This window comes from Castor canadensis, chromosome 11, assembly GCF_047511655.1.
Source record: "Castor canadensis chromosome 11, mCasCan1.hap1v2, whole genome shotgun sequence".
Classification (NCBI taxonomy): Eukaryota; Metazoa; Chordata; class Mammalia; order Rodentia; family Castoridae; genus Castor; species Castor canadensis.
The window spans coordinates 114,239,473-114,253,131 of record NC_133396.1 but is presented as its reverse complement, the minus strand read 5'-3'; the positions used below and the strand labels follow the sequence as shown (position 1 = coordinate 114,253,131).

Sequence of the window (13,659 nt, the reverse complement as noted above, 5' to 3'; positions counted from 1 at the left end):
GTTTTATTTATTTTTGTTTGTTTGTTTGCTTTAGCAGTAGCTGTAATGGGGAGGGCAGGACTCAGAGAAGAGATGCCTCAGAGACACAAATGGGCCCACTAAGTTTCCTCCACACTGTCTTCTTTCCCTGTGGCTTAGCTTCTGCCTTGTGTTCTGCCCGAGGCCTCGACTCAGTAAGCACTACAGCTCAGCACAGCCATTTCTAATGCTCCGTACACTTTGTGACATCTGTGAGTGCTTCCAGCAGATATTAAATGAGTATTTCCAGCAGGCAGAGTAAAGAGGAGCTAGTCCCCACAGAGCCACCAACCCTTCACTGATCTCTTCCTTTGCCTTTCTTCAGAGCCAGGCTGCTGGTGAACCTGTCAGCAAGGAAATAGTCATGACTCATATAATCTCTTTTTTGGTCATTCATGAACAATATTCCCAAGCTAGACTCCCAGAAACATCTACCATGCATTTGCCTTTAACTACCTGGTCATGTGCAACCAAAAGAAGCGCCACCGGCAATCAAAACTTCATCATGGTTTTGACTGCTACTTATTAAGAATGAATATTTCACACAGTCATCAATTTATTTGCTATCCTATAAAAATATTAGCAGCTTCAATAAGTGTCAAGAATTTAACTCAGGTTGTAGTTGCTTCATCTACACTGGATTTCCTGCTTGTTTTCTTTTTATTTATTTATTTTTTGGCAGTCCTGGGGTTTGAACTCAAGGCTTTCAGATTTGCTAGGTAGGAGTTCTACTGCTTGAGCCACACCTCCAGTCCCTGGATTGCTTTCTTTACAATGTTGGGAAATAAACAGAGAGCACTCACTTGAGAGCTAATCTCTAGGAAGACACATCTGTCACTGGGGTCTGTCTGAGAGTTGAGGGCATTCAGATGACTACCTGGTTGTGCAGTAACTTCTCAAAGGTGACATCTTTCATATGTGCATACAAGGCTAAAAAAAAAAAAAAAAAAAATAACAAAGGTGACATCTTTGAAAAAATGGCATTAAATGATGCATGCCAACCCTCTGATCTGACCTCTGTGATCTGATCATGGAGTGAAAGTGTCTGCTTATGGACCATTGGCTGCATAAGAGAAGAAAATGCACTACCGTCACACATTCTGCATTTCTGGAATGGTTCCTGTGCAGTATATTGTTATTTTTTCCAGTAAAAGTTATTCACAAGATGTGGAAATGAGGTTTGTCTTCAAACAGAGGGAAAAAAAAACCATACACATAAAAAAATGTAATTTTCTTTGACTCTTTGGTTGCATTTTTTGGTTTAGGTGGACCCAAGTCTAACAGTGAGGCAAGCTAAAGTAGGGCAAGTTCTGGACTCATAGAAAAAAAAAGTTACATCTTAGATTAACCATGCTTTGGCTCAGGAACCACTCTCACCTGGCTGGGACTTACCCCTCCCCTTCCCACTCATTGATTATTGAATGAGAACCACCTGGTCTGCCCCTCCCCATAGGTTATCATAGGTTTTAAGAGCACCAGAAGGCGAAAACATGCTCTCTCAGTTTGTGGCTTCTACCTGGGCCCCACTGTGCTTCCCTTTGTATTTCTCATCCCTAACTTTTAATAATCTCTCTTCACACTCACGTGTCCTGCCATGAATTCTTTCTGGTGGGATACGAAGAATTTGGAATTCTGATCACAGATTGCACCAGCACCTTTAACAGCAGGTTAAGGGAGCACTTAATGGAGATTCAGGTGGATCAGGGTGATTTGGGTGGCCAGGAGCGGCTGCTGAGCTCTGTGAATGAAGCAGGCTCAGTCACACAGGTTAAGGGTCATTAGAATGACATCACTGCAGAGAGGATGGGGGTCATGTCAGGCACAGGGAACCTAAGGGCCCCCTCCCTCAGCTGACTTTGATCTGGCACTCTGCTCTTGGCGTTTTTTTTTACAGTGGCCACTAACAACTAGTCCCACCCTTAAAAATGACTTTTGCTATTTGGTAAAATACATGTAGGAGGGAAGAGATGAGAGAATAAAGACCAGCCAGGCTATGCTCACATCAGATTTTAGGATCTGTTTTATACTTAAATACAAACCAATATTCTGACCATCTGGCCTTTCTAGGAACACACATGGAGAGAGAGAGGAGGGAGCTCCTTGCATCACAAGTAAATAAACTTCAAAGGTTTGATGATAGTATTGAAGAGCAGCTCAAGGCTACATTTGGAAAACAGGAATAATAGGAAGTAAGGTCAAAGAAACCTTTGAACAGAGATGCAGAATATACATTTTGAAAAGCAAGGCAGTCACAGTAAACACACTTCCGAGAAGACTAAAATAAGTGTTTTTGATCCAAAGGGCAAAGGGCAGGAAGGCGTTGAAAGATAAAACATTAAGTATTTATTAGTTCCGTTAATTGATTTCAGGTTCTGGAGGTGCCTCTTTCTCTCACCATCCCCCCACCACCACCTTTTCATGTATCAATCCACACCTTGATAGCTACTTATTAAATTATGACTTTATTGTCCCAAGAATTATAATTGTGACTGTCATGGTAAGAGACACTGGGAGGTGAAAATGGTGAGAGGCAGGGCAAGAGGCCCTCTAGGTTTGCCGACTAGAGCTGTAAACAAGGTAAATCCTTAGGATCTTAACCTCCTATTTTCAAATAGGTTTATTCTTCAGAGAAGTTGTAGGCTCACAGCAAAATTAAGTGGAAGGTACAGAAGACTTCCACATATGCTGTGCTTCTCACCTAGGCACAGCCTTCCCTACCATCCTTGTATCCACGGATTAGTATTACAACCAAAGACCTACACTGGCACATCATTGCCACCCAGAACCCATCCTTTACATGAAAGTTCACTTCAACTCCAAGGACTAGTGCTCACAGCAGGCTGGCTGGAAGTGATGGAGACTTAGCGTGTTTCCACTTCCCTTTGCAAAGCCCTTACGCTCCCGTAGCCTCTCTGTGCCCACGTCCTAAGGCACAGCATTTCTCCCATTTCTGACCTGTATTGCCAAGGTAGCATGCCAGATGTTTCTATTGGTTCCCAGCTCTCCACACACCAGAACTTTCTATTACATCTCTTTTTCCTGAGAAGTTCCAAGATTTTCAAGGTCACATCTAGTTATTTATACACAGATGTGGTCTAAGGTGCTAATAAGGCAAGAGAAAGCTGTGGGAGACAGGCTCACCCAAAGGAAGGGCGCTCACATCCTGCAAATTTCAAGGAGCAGGTTTGGGCAGGCCAAAGGGATAGAAATTTCTGGGCTGGGTGGTTTAAAGTGCCTCTCAAACCATTTCGGGTAGGAGGGCCACCTGCTCTTACCTATGTGAAGAATGAACCCCGAGTCACTTGTAGCTATCATTTTCTTCACTATTTCAGACTTGAAAAGCAAGGAATGGGATTGTCTGGGAAGTCCCTTCCTCTCCTTCCCTCTCCCCTCCCTTCTCTCACCTTTCCTCCCTTCCTTCCATTATCGAGATGAAACAACTACGCAATTCAGGTCTCCTGGGATTATAGACTTCAGGCAATGGTGTACTGATGAAGTTTCATAATTGGCTCTCTAAAAATAAAAAGAAAGTTTATGAGTTTATCATGGGCTTGAGTGCCGTAAAAAGTGTGAGGCATACAGTTTACTACTAGTACTAAAAATATACAATGTACTTTATTATAAACTCCATATTGCCAATTTACTCTCACAAAATGCTTGTATTGATTTTTTTGTATAAAACTGCATCTTCTTTATTTTGCATACTTTAATTTCAGAATAAAATAAACAAAAATACATTACATAACACCCAACCCTGCTGTCAAAATGAGAGAGGTGCCAGGACTGTTGGCCCTTCTTTCCTGCCTTACACACAGGACAGGAGGAAGAAAAAACAAAAACAAACACAAAATACTAGGCATCAGCAGAGGAAGCCAGGCAGGACAGGGCCATTCAGGGCTGCTATGGAGTCATGGGGACACTATACAGAGGGCACAGGTTTCCAAATGGGAATTGGAACACGCCTAATCTATTTCTTCCATGCCAGAGGCAGGTGGGGGGATCTCGTCAGGAACAGCAGTGCTGGGTTCCTCAGGTGTCACTTCATTCTCATCAATGCCCAGGCCTAGCTTGATCATGTGGTAGATGCAGTTGGAGTGGGTCTGGGGGGTCCTCAAGGAAAAAGCCAGAAGAAAGCAGCGCAGTTTCAAACCAGAGCACCACCAGGTCCGTGACAGCCTTGTCATTTTTGTCTGCCTCAGCCTTCTGCCTCAGTGTCTCCATAATGGGGTGGTCAGGATTCCCCTCCAGGTGCTTTTTGGCCATCATTTACCCACTGTAGACTTGTCTCTAAATGCCTGGACCTTCATGATCCATTCCATGTTGGCTGTCCAGTCATAGGTGCTGGTCACAATGCAGCAGGGAGAAGACACAAGCCTATTGGAGATTGTCACCTTCTCAACCTTCTTATCCAAGATTTCTTTCATGAGCTTGCAGAGATTCTCAAATTTGGCCTTGCTCTTCTTCATTTTCTTCTCCTCCTCATCCTCAAGCAGCTCCAGGCCCTCCTTGGTCACAGACACCAGGCTCTTCCCATCGAACTCCTTCAGCTGCTCTATGCAGTACTCTTCAATGGGCTCTGTCATGTACACCACCTCAAAGCCGGGCTTCCTCAACTGCTCTACGAAGACTGAGTTGGCCACCTGCTCTTCACTCTTGCCTGTGATGTAGTAGATGGACTTCTGAGTCTCCTTTAATGGAGAGACAGACTCTGACAGGGAAGTCATCTCATCTCCAGACTGAGAGGTGAGATAGCTCAGCAGCTCAGAAAGCAGTCGTCGATTGGTGGAGTCCTTATGAATTCCAAGCTTTAGTTCTTAGAGAATGCCTCATAGAACTTCTTTTTTTTTTCTTCTTTTATTATTCATATGTACATACAAGGCTTGGGTCATTTCTCCCCCCTGCCCCCACCCCCTCCCTTACCACCCACTCTGCCCCCTCCCTCTCCCACCCACCCCCTCGATACCCAGCAGAAACTATTTTGCCCTTATCTCTAATTTTGTTGAAGAGAGAGTATAAGCAATAATAGGAAGGAACAAGGGTTTTTGCTGGTTGAGATAAGGATAGCTACACAGGGCATTGACTCACATTGATTTCCTGTGCATGTGTGTTACCTTCTAGGTTAATTCTTTTTGATCTCACCATTTCTCTAGTTCCTGGTCCTCTTTTCCTACTGGCCTCAGTTGCTTTTAAGGTATCTGCTTTAGTTTTTCTGCGTTAAGGGCAACAAATGCTAGCTAATTTTTTAGGTGTCTTACCTATCCTCACCCCTCCCTTGTGTGCTCTCGCTTTTATCATGTGCTCAAAGTCCAATCCCATTGTTGTGTTTGCCCTTGATCTAATGTCCGCATATGAGGGAGAACATATGATTTTTGGTCTTTTGGGCCAGGCTAACCTCACTCAGAATGATGTTCTCCAATTCCATCCATTTACCAGTGAATGATAACATTTCGTTCTTCTTCATGGCTGCATAAAATTCCATTGTGTATAGATACCACATTTTCTTAATCCATTCGTCGGTGGTGGGGCATCTTGGCTGTTTCCATAACTTGGCTATTGTGAATAGTGCCGCAATAAACATGGGTGTGCAGGTGCCTCTGGAGTAACCTGTGTCACATTCTTTTGGGTATATCCCCAAGAGTGGTATTGCTGGATCAAATGGTAGATCAATGTCTAGCTTTTTAAGTAGCCTCCAAATTTTTTTCCAGAGTGGTTGTACTAGTTTACATTCCCACCAACAGTGTAAGAGGGTTCCTTTTTCCCCGCATCCTTGCCAACAGCTGTTGTTGGTGGTGTTGCTAATGATGGCTATTCTAACAGGGGTGAGGTGGAATCTTAGCGTGGTTTTAATTTGCATTTCCTTTATTGCTAGAGATGGTGAGCATTTTTTCATGTGTTTTCTGGCCATTTGAATTTCTTCTTTTGAGAAAGTTCTGTTTAGTTCACTTGCCCATTTCTTTACTGGTTCATTAGTATTGGGAGAATTTAGTTTTTTTAAGTTCCCTATATATTCTGGTTATCAGTCCTTTGTCTGATGTATAGCTGGCAAATATTTTCTCCCACTCTGTGGGTGTTCTCTTCAGTGTAGAGACCATTTCTTTTGATGAACAGAAGCTTTTTAGCTTCATGAGGTCCCATTTATCTATGCTATCTCTTAGTTGCTGTGCTGCTGGGGTTTTGTTGAGAAAGTTCTTACCTATACCTACTAACTTCAGAGTATTTCCTACTCTTTCCTGTATCAACTTTAGAGTTTGTGGTCTGATATTAAGATCCTTGATCCATTTGAGTTAATTTTGGTATAGGGTGATATACATGGATCTAGTTTCATTTTTTTGCAGACTGCTAACCAGTTTTCCCAGCAGTTTTTGTTGAAGAGGCTGCTATTTCTCCATTGTATATTTTTAGCTCCTTTGTCAAAGACAAGTTGGTTATAGTTGTGTGGCTTCATATCTGGGTCCTCTATTCTGTTCTACTGGTCTTCATGTCTGTTTTTGTGCCAGTACCATGCTGTTTTTATTGTTATTGCTTTGTAATATAGTTTGAAGTCAGGTATTGTGATACGTCCTGCATTGTTCTTTTGACTGAGTATTGCCTTGGCTATTCGTGGCCTCTTGTGTTTCCATATAAATTTCACGGTAATTTTTTGATCTCTTTAATGAATGTCATTGGAATTTTGATGGGAATTGCATTAAACATGTAGATTACTTTTGGGAGTGTAAACATTTTATTATGTTGATTCTACCAATCCATGAGCATGGGAGATCTCTCCACTTTCTATAGTCTTCCTCAGTCTCTTTCTTCAGAAGTTTATAGTTTTCCTTGTAGAGGTCTTTCACATCTTTTGTTAGGTTTACACCTAGGTATTTGATTTTTTTTTGAGGCTATTGTAAATGGAATTGTTTTCATATATTCTTTTTCAGTTTGCTCATTGTTAGTGTATAGAAATGCTAATGATTTTCTATGTTGATTTTATATCCTGCTACCTTGCTATAGTATTGATGATGTCTAGAAGCTTCTGACATCATCAGAAGTCAAAAAACCAAAAACCAAAGTTTTTTGGGTCTTTAAGGTATAGGATCATGTCATCTGCAAATAGGGATATTTTGACAGTTTCTTTACCTATTTGTATTCCTTTTATTCCTTCTTCTTGCCTAATTGCTCTGGCTAGGAATTCCAGTACTATGTTGAATAGGAGTGGAGATAGTGGGCATCCTTGTCTGGTTCCTGATTTTAGAGGGAATGATTTCAGTTTTTCTCTGTTAAGTATAATGCTGGCTATAGGTTTGTCATGTATAGCTTTTATAATGTTGAGGTACTTTCCTTCTATTCCTAGTTTTCTTAGAGCTTTTATCATGAAATGATGTTGGATCTTATCAAAGGCTTTTTCTGCATCTATTGAGATGATCAAGTGGTTTTTGTCTTTGCTTCTGTTAATGTGGTTTATTACATTTATTGATTTTCATATGTTGAACCACCCCTGCATCCCTGGGATGAAGCCTACTTGATCGTGGTGAATAATCTTTTTGATGTGTTGTTGAATTCGGTTCGCTATTGTTTTGTTGAGGATTTTTGCATCAATGTTCATTAAGGAGATTGGCCTATAGTTCTCCTTTTTGGAGGTGTCTTTGCCTGGTTTTGGGATAAGTGTAATACTGGCTTCATAAAATGTATTAGGCAGTTTTCCTTCCCTTTCTGTTTCGTGGAACAGTTTAAGGAGGGTTGGTATCAGTTCTTCTTTAAAGGTCTGAAAGAGTTCAGCAGAGAATCCATCAGGTCCTAAACTTTTCCTTTTGGGGAGACTATTGATTGCTGCTTCAATTTCATTTTGTGTTATAGGTCTATTCAGGTGATTAATTTCCTCTTGGTTCAGTTTTGGATGATCATATGTATCTAGAAATCTGTCCATTTCTTTAAGATTTTCTAATTTATTTGAATATAGGTTCTCAAAGTAGTGTCTGATGATTTCCTGGACTTCCATGGTGTTTGTTGTTATCTCCCCTTTTGCATTCCTGATTCTACTAATTTGGGTTTTTTCTCTCCTCATTTTAGTCAGGTTTGCCAGGGGTCTATCGATCTTGTTTATTTTTTCAAAGAACCAACTTTTTGTTTCATTAATTCTTTGTATGGTTTTTTTGGTTTCTATTTCATTGATTTCAGCTCTTATTTTTATTATTTCTCTCCTATTTGTTTTGGGATTTGCTTGTTCTTGTTTTTCTAGGAGTTTGAGATGTATCATTAGGTCATTGATTTGGGATCTTTCAGTCTTTTTAATATATGCAGTCATGGCTATAAACTTTCCTCTCAGGACTGCCTTAGCTGTGTCCCGTAGGTTCTGGTAGGTTGTGTTTTCATTTTCCTTGACTTACAGGAACTTTTTTATTTCCTCTTTTATTGCATCGATGATCAATTCTTCATTAAGTAATGAGTTATTTAGTTTCCAGCTGTTTGCATGTTTTTTGTCTTTACTTTTGTTGTTGAGTTCTACTTTTACTGCATTGTGATCAGATAGTATGCATGGTATAATTTCTGTTTTCTTATATTTGCTGAGACTTGCTTTGTGTCCTAGGATATGATCTATTTTGGAGAAGGTTCCATGGGTGCTGAGAAGAATGTATATTGTGTAGAAATTGGATGAAATGTTCTGTAGACATCAACTAGGTCCATTTGATCTATTGCATATTTTAGATCTTGGATTTCTTTATTGATTTTTTGTTTGGATGACCTCTCTATTGATGATAATGGGGTGTTAAAGTCTCCCACAACCACTGTGTTGGCATTTATATATGCTTTTAGGTCTTTCAGGGTATGTTTGATGAAATTGGGTGCGTTGACATTGGGTGCATACAGTTGATAATTATTATTTCCTTTTGGTCTATTTCCCCTTTTATTAGTATGGAATGTCCTTCTTTATCTCGTTTGATCAATGTAGGTTTGTAGTCTACTTTGTCAGAGATAAGTATTGCTACTCCTGCCTGTTTTTGGGGGCCATTGGCTTGGTAAATCTTCTTCCAGCCTTTCATCCTAAGCCTATGCTTATTTCTGTCAGTGAGATGGGTCTCCTGTAAGCAACAAATTGTTAGATCTTCCTTTTTAATCCATTTCTTCAAGCAGTGCCTTTTGATGGGTGAATTAAGTCCGTTAACATTAAGCATTAGTACTGATAGGTATGTGGTGATTCCTGTCATTTAGTTGTTTTAGTTGTTTGAAGGTTTGATTGTGTGTACCTAAATTGGGGTTACTCTCTACTGTCTTGCTTTTTCTTTTCCTGTGGTTTGGTGCTGCCTGTCTTTTCATGGTTAAGTTGGGTTTCACTTTCTGTGTGCAGAATCCCTTGAAGAATCCTTTGTAGTGGTGGCTTTGTGGTCACATATTGTTTTAGTTTCTGCTTATCATGGAAGACTTTTATTGCTCCATCTATTTTGAATGATAGTTTTTCTGGGTAGAGTATTCTGGGGTTGAAGGTATTTTCATTCAGTGCCCGGAAGATCTCACCCCACGCTCTTCTTGCTTTTAATGTTTCTGTTGAGAAGTCTGCTGTGATTTTGATGGGTTTACCTTTGTATGTTACTTGTTTTTTCTCTCTTACAGCCTTCAGTATTCTTTCCTTAGTTTCTGAACTTGTTGTTTTATGATGATATGTCGTGGGGTAGTTCTATTTTGATCTGGTCTGTTTGGTGTCCTGGAGGCCTCTTGCATCTCGATGGGAATATCTTTCTCTAGATTTGGGAAATTTTTCGTTATTATTTTGTGGAATAGATTACGCATTCCCTTCACTTGCACCTCTTCTCCTTCTTCGATGCCCATGATTCTCAAGTTTGGTCTTTTGATGGAGTCGGTGAGTTCTTGCATTTTCTTTTCACAGGTCTTGAGTTGTTTAATTAATAGTTCTTCGGTTTTTCCTTTCATTACCATTTCATCTTCAAGTTCTGAGATTCTGTCTTCTGTTTGTTCTATTCTGCTGGATTGGCCTTCTGTTTTGTTTTGCAGTTCTGTTTCGTTCTTTTTTCTGAGGTTTTCCATATCCTGGCTGGTTTCCTCTTTAATGTTGTCTATTTTTGTCCTGAGTTTATTTATCCGTTTATTCATTGTGTTCTCTGTTTCACTTTGGTGTTTATACAGTGCTTCTATGGTTTCCTTTATTTCTTCTTTGCTTTTTCAAATTCTCTATTTTTGTTGTCTTGGAATTTCTTGAGTGTCTCCTGTACATTTTGGTTGGCCCTATCCAGTATCATCTCTATAAAATTCTCATTGAGTACCTGTAGTATGTCTTCTTTTAAATTATTCTTGTGGGCTTCATTGGGTCCTTTGGCATAGTTTATCTTCATTTTGTTGGAATCTGGATCTGAGTTTCTGTTTTCTTCATTCCCCTCTGGTTCCTGTACTAGTTTTTTGCTGTGGGGAAACTGGTTTCCCTGTTTTTTTGTCTTCCTGTCATTGTCTTTGGTGTTGTTACTGTCCCTGTATTGTGCAATTAAGTATTTTCTAGCTTGTAATAATAACAATGGTAATATTTAGAATGGAAGGGTGAGCTGAGATGGAAAGCAAGAAGTTAAAGAAAAGGAGAAAACAAATACACAGACAAGAGGAAGAAAGCAGAACAAGGTTTCAGACAAAAAAGTTTCAAATGTATAAACAGGGAGCTTTAGTGTACTAATCAACAGTAAGCTGAACAGACATTAGAGAGACAGAGAGAGGATTGAAAATCAAAAATAAAAAAATAGATAGGAATAAAAATAAAAAATAAGTAAATGAAAGAAATATCTGTATATAAAAATGAATTAAAATAAAATGGAAAATAGAAAATAAAAAAAAAAAACACCAAAAACCCAAAAAACCTCCAAGTTCAAATGCAATGAAGTTTCAATCTTAATAATTTGGGTGTCTATCTCAGTCTCCAGTCCTGGAGTTGGTGCCTCAGATGTTGTTCTGCAATTGTCTCATCAAAGGGGATGCATAAAGTAGAACAAATCTACACACTCACACACACACACACACACACACACACACACACACAAAGCCCCACCAAGTGTCCCAAATTCAAATGCAATACAGTTTCAGTAAGTTTTTCCACTTGCAGGTATAATTCGGTTGTTCTCTCATCAAAGGTAGGGAGAAAAAGAAAAAAAAAAAGAGTCTGGAGACAGTTCTGAGAATGGTATCTGCAGCTGTGGCTTCCCTGCCCGCTGCTGTCAGCCTGCTGTTGCTGGAGGCATTGTTTATGCAGATCTCTGGGGTGAGCTTAGCACTCACCTGGCCCTGCGGGCTTTGTTTGTTCAGAGTTCTCCTGTGCGGGAGCCTCTGCTACAAGCTTTCCCCTTTCTAAGCACTGGGAAAGCTGACACTTCACCTGTGTTCTTAGGCCTGCGTGTTTATTTACAGTTCATGTGGGAGGTGGGTCTTCCCCACCTCCTGTGAAGTTTTCCTCCCACTGCCACTTTCACAAGCTTTCCTGCTCCTGATTACTGGGCAGTGCTGCTGCTCCTGCCAGCCACCATGTTTGTTTACAGTTCACGTGGGAAGTGGGTCTTCCCTCCTCTCCTGTGGAGTTTTCCTCCCTCCACCACTCTCACCAGCTTTCCCGCTCCTGGTTGCTGGGCGCACGCCCTGCCCCCACTCCCACCAGAAGCTCTCTGGTCTGCCCGGCTTGTTTATTTACAGTCCCGGGAAGGATTCCCTTCCCCCAATCTTCAGCGCTCAGGGCGCCCCACCCTCTTTCCTGCGTGTCTTATTTGTTCCTATTGCTTATTACTCAGTTTCTCTTTTTTTCCCCTGGTGGAGGTCAGTCTGTCCTGGGGGCTATGCTGCTCTGGCCCAGGCTTGTCTGTGGGAGTACCTCGGTATTACAAAGCTCACCTGGTCCACGTCTTCCCAAGCCATCTGGGCGTGGGCGACTGGCGGCCCAGGAGCCCTCCTGGTTTCTCCGTTTAATGTGAAGTGGAGATTCTCTGCGCTGGCTGGAGGTGTGGAGGGGTCAAAGTTATGCCTCTTCTCAGTGATTATGCCTGCAAAGTGTGTCTCTGGCGTCTCTCCAAGATTTCACTATAGGAGGCTCACTTTCTGCTTCCTCCCTCTAGTCGCCATCTTGGAGTCCCCCCTTATAGAACTTCTTGTAGTTCTCCTTTTCTCTGCCAGCTCAGAAAAGAGCTCAAGGCACTTCACAATGTTTTTGTGCTGACTTTCAAGATTTTGCTCTGCTCGAGCATTTCTCGGGGGATATTCAGGGGTAAGTGCTCAGAATCAACCACACCTCGAATAAAGTTCAGATACTCTGGTATCAACTCATCACAGCTATCCATAATAAACACATGGTGGATGTAAAGTTTGATGTTGTTCTTCTTCTTCTTGTTCTCAAAAAGGTCAAAGGGGAACAAAGAGCAATGCCCTGAATTCCAGCTGACCTTCTACAGAGAAGTGTTTAACTGCCACGTGATCTTCCCAGTCATTAGTGAGGCTCTTGTAGAATTCTCCATATTCTTCCTGAGTGATGTCATCAGGGTTCCTTGTCCAAATGGACTTGGTCTTGTTCAGTTCTTCCTGATCAATGTATTTCTCCTTAATCTTCTTGGTTTTCTTTTTCTTATCCTTACCACTGTCATCTTCCTCATCTGAGCCCACATCTTCAATCTTGGGCTTCTTCTCTCATCCTTATCTTCCTCCTCTTTCTCACCTTCCTCTTCCTCTGCCTCGTCATCACTGATCTCCTTCTCCCGTTCCTTTTCCAAATAGAGGGTGATGGGATAGCCCATGAACTGCGAGTGCTTCTTTACCACTTCTTTGACCTGCCTCTCCTCTAAGTACTCTGTATGATCTTCTCTGAGGTGGAGGATCACTTTGGTACCTCAGCCAATGGACTCATCATGGTCAGCACGAACAGTGAGGTAACCCCCAGCAGAAGACTCCCAGGCATACTGCTTGTTGTCATTGTGCTTTGTGATCACCACCTTCTCTGCCACCAGATAAGCAGAATAAAACCTAACACCAAACTGCCCAATCATGGAGATGTCTGCACCAGCCTGAAGAGCCTCCATAAATGCTTTAATACCAGACTTGGCAAAGGTTCCCAAGTTGTTTATGAGGTCAGCCTTGGACATACCAACGCCTGTGTCCACCAAAGTCAGGGTGTGTTCCTGAGGGTTTGGGATGATGTCAGTTTTCAGCTCTTTCCCACTGTCCAACTTGGAAGGGTCTGTCAGGCTCTCATAGTGAATCTTGTTCAAGGCATCAGAAGCATTGGAGATCAACTCCCAAAGAAAACTTCCTTGTTGGAATAGAATGTATTGATGATGAGAGATATGAGTTGGGCAATTTCTGCCTGAAAGGCAAAAGTCTCCACCTCCTCCTCTCCATGGTCTACTTCCTCAGGCATCTTGAAAAGAAAGGGCTGCAAGTTCAACACAGCAGGGTGGGCCTGAACCATGTCTGACTCGCACTCAGCACCTAGGCTACATGGGGGTGACTCAAGAGTGTATTGATTTTTGATGAGTTTAATATATCCATATTCAGCCTATGTTGCAATTCAAGCATGATAAAACAAATGGAGTTGCATCTCAATCTGCTAAATCTTTTCCCAATTTATCATCATAACATCTGTTATGTAATCTACTGTTTTTTTAAACTATTTATTACTTTATAAATTATGACCAT

The 13,659-nt window shown here is 41.3% G+C and overlaps 1 pseudogene; it reads right to left on the bottom strand.

Annotated features, from left to right (window-relative positions):
- Positions 1-3,980: 3,980 nt before the first annotated feature.
- On the bottom strand, positions 3,981-13,418 carry LOC109676370 (heat shock protein HSP 90-beta pseudogene; annotated as a pseudogene).
- Between the last annotated feature and the right edge of the window lie 241 nt (positions 13,419-13,659).